This window comes from Trachemys scripta, chromosome 2 (genome assembly GCF_013100865.1).
Source record: "Trachemys scripta elegans isolate TJP31775 chromosome 2, CAS_Tse_1.0, whole genome shotgun sequence".
Taxonomy (NCBI): Eukaryota; Metazoa; Chordata; order Testudines; family Emydidae; genus Trachemys; species Trachemys scripta.
In genome coordinates, this window is record NC_048299.1 from 27,777,651 (window position 1) to 27,783,472 (window position 5,822).

Here is a 5,822-nt window from a genome sequence, read left to right on the forward strand (position 1 = left end):
TTCCAGTCCATTTTTACATTTTTTAAATATATATATATCAGCTTACAAGGCAGGTGTGGGGCTGGGGTGGGACTTGGACCCATTCTGGGCACCACCAAAAATTATACAAACCTGCCGCCCCTGACTAACTGAGTCAATTCAAAACTAGGAGAAACCATTGCAAGCCCAAAGGATTTATTTGTGTTGAGAGAAGACCAGGAAGATGAGAGGCAGAAAAAGGAGATCACAAAGAGGTGCAGATAAGCCTCCCAACTTCAGGGACCATGTCAAAACAGAACCTGGCAAAGCTTTTGCTCTCTAGCCTCTTCTCCATGTACGTTACTCTCATAAATACCAGTCAGAATTACAATCACATATTGATGGGAGAAGAGACTCCTGAATGTTGCCAATTTACTATTTTTATTCTAACTCAGATGATCATTTTTTATTTTAGAACCCTGATGACAATAAGCCTAAAGTGTATGGTAATATGCATAGGCACCGACTTCTACAGGCAGCCCCCCTCTGCCTCTGCCACACCCCCATTCCAATCCCTTCCCCAAAGTCCCTGCCCCAACTCCTCCCCCTCCCTGCCCCTATTCTGACTCCTTCCCCCAAATCCCCGCCCTGGCCCTGCCTCTTCCCCGCCTCCTCCCCTGAGCACGCCACATTCCTGCTCCTCCCCTATCCCTCCCGGAGCTTGCTATGCCACCAAATAGCTGTTTGGTATGCCTTGCTCCAGCCCTTTCAGTGCTAACTCCAATGCCAGTGAGATATATTAAATACTAACATCATTGGCTATTTCACTGTTCATCAAAGTATGTAAGAAATGGTTTGGGAGAGAATTCAGCTCCAACCTCCCCCCTACCCCACAGTCATGAAGGAGCCAAGGCCAAGTAGCCTAGCAGAATGCAGGGAGAGCCACGATCAAGAAGCACACGGGGCTATACAAGCCTCATGGAAGGGAAACAAAGCCTGATGTGCTAGCAAAGCACATGGGTGTATTTGGACTCCATTGAGAGAGGAGAATAACATAATGAGCCCAGTGCCATGTGTGATCTTATTTGGAATATCTTCACAATCTGTTGTAGGTGGCATCTGATGGAGGCAGAGTTTATTTTGCAGGTAGCACTGGGAAGACTACCACTATCTTTTTACTTCCATCAAGGAACTACTTACAGCCTGCTAATTCTCTGCCCAATCCTAGGCATGAGATAGAGCAGCCTGGGAGCTGCCCTAAACTACATGGGCTCATCCCTGTGAGGATCATAGGCAGCTGGGGATTGCCAGAATACATTGTGTTCTGGACACTCCCCAGGTCTCAAAACACTCTTCCCCTCCCGGAATGTGCCCTAAGCCATGGGCTGGAGGGACGAAGGACTACAGGCAATGGAGCTGCATCCTGTGCCTGCTAGGAACTTCCTCATATTGGGGCATGTTTCTGTTCCTTTTGTGTTGCCTGAGTGGTACAAAGGAAGCAAGGCAGGACCGAGAATCTGGTCTTTTGATTTTTTTGCCATAGTGAAAACATTGTTAGGATAAACAAAAGTCATGTCCTCCATAATGTACATTATAGCAGAACTGGTTCCCATTCCTGCAAAGAAAACCATGTGGGCAGATCACTCTGTCCATGCAGTACTCTTTGTGGTAGCAGGGCCTTTTAGTCTGCTGGAAATTCTATAGTCTATACAGAAGAAGGATGATCTTGTGAGTCATTGGCTCTGGGCTTCTGTTCCCATCTCTGTCATTGACTTCCTTGTGTGACTTTGGGCAAGTCACGTAACCGCTCTGTGCCTGAGTTTTTGTACTGTAAAATTGAGATAATGACAGCTACCTAACTTCTGTGGTTCATTGATATTTGTGAAGTGCTTGACATCCTCAGGAAGCAGGCCTACAGAAACATAAGAAATTATAGTGTGGGCTGAGCGATGTACAAAATACACAGCTAGAATTCTACCTGGATGGTTATTTAAGGAAAGTTTGGCAGTAAGGTTAATATAAGGCATGTAAGGGAACATACATCATTTGTTTTGTTATACATATTTCACCTGACAGTCAACATATTTAGGGACTGATTTTTTTTTTAAATGGTGTGTGCCTTTCCTGTGATTGTGGATACAATAGTTCATGAAATTTAGCCAAGTCCTTTTTTCTAAATTTGCTATTTAAAAAAAAACTTGGACCTTGAATATTTTATCATGAATTAACATTCACTGAAAAGAGTTTGGCTTTGTAAGCATACTTTTTCCTCTGGACTGTAAACTTTAAATGTGTGCAGGGCTGCTGGAACAATTTGTATAGTGGGGGTGCTGAGAGTCACTGAACCAAACTGTAAACCCTGTATCTGATGGAAACCACTTCAAGCCAATGAATGTGTGTCAATTTATTTTTCAGCAGTTCATAGTTCATGAACTGCCCCCCTCCCCCAAATAAATCAATATGAGTGCTACAGTAAAATTTGTTCTGGACTGTGTACTCTGTTGGTCTTGTTTTAGAATAGATTTTTAAAATCTCTCTTCTAAAACAAAGTGACACTGCAACATATTCAGTGTTATTGTTGCCACATTGGTCCCTGAAGAAGAGCTCTGTGTAGCCTGAAAGTTTGTCTCTAAACCAACAGAAGTTGGGCCAATAAAAGTATTACCTTACCCACCTTGTCACTACAATGTAGAACGGTAACAATCTTTGGGAATAACATCAAGAACCAAGTACTAGACTTCCCTGCTACCTCAGCCAACCTCTCTTGGTGTCACAGCTGCTTATTTATAATCAAAAATGTCTGTACTATTTCATCAAGAAGACGTAAATCTGATATAATTATTGAGAGAATCTAAAAATGGTGACCCAACCCTCTAACCTGTTCCTGGTCTGGTACTTATCTTTCATGTGTGATTAATATTAGGACATAGAGGTGATGTATGGATCCACATTTGAATTAACTTTGGACCAGAATTTGGAGTGAAGGCTTGAGACTGAACCCAGAGTTAAAGCTAGGTCCAGCTTTGGCATTTTTTTGACATGACTGCAGAACATTCTAGATCAATTTAAACTTCAGACAGTTCTCTTTTGTAGAAGCAACAGTACAGGCATTGCCAAGACAAGTTTCAGGGGTGCGGGTAAATCTGCTGCAATCTGTTCTGCATAATAAAAAAAAAAGATTTTCTCATGGTAATCAAGATATCATGCGTACCATTTCAGCAAGATTGTGTAGTTCCTCCCTAGCTTGTGAGCATTAGGAAACATCAGTGACAGCTTTCAACTCTAGTGATCAATTTGTGTTGATTTGCAATATTCAAGACTATCTTCATAAAGAAACAGGTTAGAAAATTTACCTTTTGGTAGAGGAAAAACAGAAAACCAAGATTGTCGGTTACATTTCTGATTCTTCAAGTTAGCGACAACCCAAGTCTGAAGGCTTTCCAGGTCTGGAAAGGCCAGCCTTGGTTAAGGCTTGGATTTGGGTTTGACAGCACGGAACTCACAAGCAGTGATAAACAGGTATTGACCCCAAATGGCTGTCACCTCAGACAAACTTATGAGAGAATCATAATTTCTCATCACAGCTGTTCTGGCAGAATTTCTGCGGTCCTGTGCTGCGCTTGATTTAGATCTGGAAAACAGGCTCCTTCTGGATTTGAATCCAACCCAGACTCAAACCATAAAGGTATGCTGACCTCCAGGGATGTGACTATAAATCTCATCAATTGTGGGCATGTGAATAAGGACACTTAAAGTCCCTGTTCTGATCCAAATCATGGTTGTTCCCTTCCTCTGGAAAGCAAGACCAAATACTCTGTAGCCTTTGTATGTTGTGTATTTTCACTACATATTTCAGTAACTGATATATTTCTGGGGTCCTATTGTCTCTGAGCCTTGTACAAATGCATTGAAGAAAAGGGTGTAAGGAGCCGTATCCCATTCCTGCTCCCTCAGAGTGGTGTAACCATGTAAATTGCCCCAAACGGGTCATGGTCTGGACCCCCGCACACCTCAAACACTACCCCAGTCTATGGATCTGGCAAGGCCCATAAAGAGAAGCAATCAGCACCATTCTAAAGTCTAGGGCAGCTTATATGTTCCCCTGCATGCCAGGGAGCTGGGGAAATCCCACCTGGGCACCACGTTGCCCTCAAAGCAGGTACAGATTTAAGGGTACAGTTCAAACCTTTGTTTGTGGAGAGGGATGATATAGATGTTGTCCAGGTTGATGCATTCTCCTCCTTTCTTTAGTGGCACTTGTGAAATCATCTGAAAGGATTTCAGAATCCTTCCATCTGGATTCACAAATGGCTTTTAAAGCAGAAAACCTAAAGACAAAAATCCATGTTCAGTCACACTTTAGTAACAAGTCACTTGGATGGTTAAAATATAATTTCTGTGGGACTAGTTTCCTCCCACTGGGGTAATTACTAAAGAAAGTGTTTGCAGAGGGGGACGTCAACAGAGCCCTTCTTCCTGTTTCTCCATGCAAGGGATTCATAAATCTTTGCTTGTGACATCATAATCTGTTGCTGTGGGAATGCTTGTAGTATCACAAACATAGGATTACAACCTCAAAGTAGGAGCAAACAGAAAAAGGAGATTGGTTCTGTGAGATAAAAACTGTCTTTACTGAGGATAAATAGATCATCCTTCCAAACCTTTCAAGATCAGGCTTACACACATCTTATAAAACCGAGATCAGATTCCAGATTGCTATCTCATAGTAACCTAATTCACAGCCTAGTAAACCCACTGAATATTCACTTGAGAAAAAAAAAAAAGAACTGGAAAAGGATATAAGGCAAATAGACTTTAATAAACCTTTTACTTAAAACAGAATGTTATAGCTTTTTCTTATTGATAGTGAAAACTGCAAGTAACAGCACATTCCTAACAAGGTTAAATATATGACTAGATCTCCATATGAGCCGGGTTTATATACTAACATGGAGAAAAAAACCCAGTTTAACCCATAATCCTTGACCATTCTAAAGCAATCTTTCTTGAAATACAAATATAATAAAAATGGTACTAGATTGGAGCTACTGTGAGGATCACTGAGGAGGATATGGAAATAGCTGGAGCAGCTGAGAAGAGATGTTCAATGCATTTTGTCTGTACAGTGCAGTTGCAAACTGGATGCCTCAGGGATCCTGTGGCTTGCTGTCAGGAGTGTGTTGTCCAATGCTCCTTATATCTGCTGCAGACAGGGTTAACATACTGCCTGATGAGAGGGGATGATACTCTGACCACACCCGCAACACAGCAGACTACACCCCTAGGAGCCATGGGAGACTGCTAGCTAGAGTTAGGGTTCAAGGGCGTGCTGGCTCTGAATTGTGCTGGTGTTGAAGCAGGAGCATGCCTACAAAGGGAGAAGATTTTTTTGTCTTTTTTCTCTTCCACCCAGCACAACCACTTAGAGGCTTCCTGAAGTGTGTCCTTTGTTTCTAATCTATTAGAACAGAAATTAAAGGAAATCCATAAGGATCAGTAAATACATATGCAAATGTTACTTTTTCTTGTAGGTCATCACCATAGTAACTATTACTATGGAAGACAGAGGCAAGGTCTAGTGGTCTGGGCACAGGAATGGGAATTGCAATCTCCTGGGTTCTATTCCTCATGCTGATTTTGCCTTGCTCTGTTACTCTGGGTAAGTCACTTATCCTCTCTGCCACAGTTTTCCTTTCTGTTCAATGGAGCTAATGCCTGCCTACCTGATGTCTCCTCATAGCCTTCCTAGGAGGTAGGCTGTGTTCTAAGGCACTAGGTGGAAGACTGCATATTATTGTGGCAAATTTATGACTTTTTTGTGCCTGGCTCCTATGTGAGATGCTCTCTCTCTCTATGCAGGGACC

The 5,822-nt window shown here is 42.3% G+C and overlaps 1 long non-coding RNA gene across 1 annotated transcript; it reads right to left on the bottom strand.

Moving 5' to 3' along the window:
• Positions 1-678: 678 nt before the first annotated feature.
• On the bottom strand, positions 679-5,128 carry LOC117871523. The gene is made up of 3 exons (XR_004644261.1): positions 4,994-5,128; positions 4,145-4,286; positions 679-1,870 (listed from the first exon to the last, which is right to left on the bottom strand). It is a non-coding gene; the product is annotated as an uncharacterized LOC117871523 (long non-coding RNA).
• Positions 5,129-5,822: the final 694 nt, after the last annotated feature.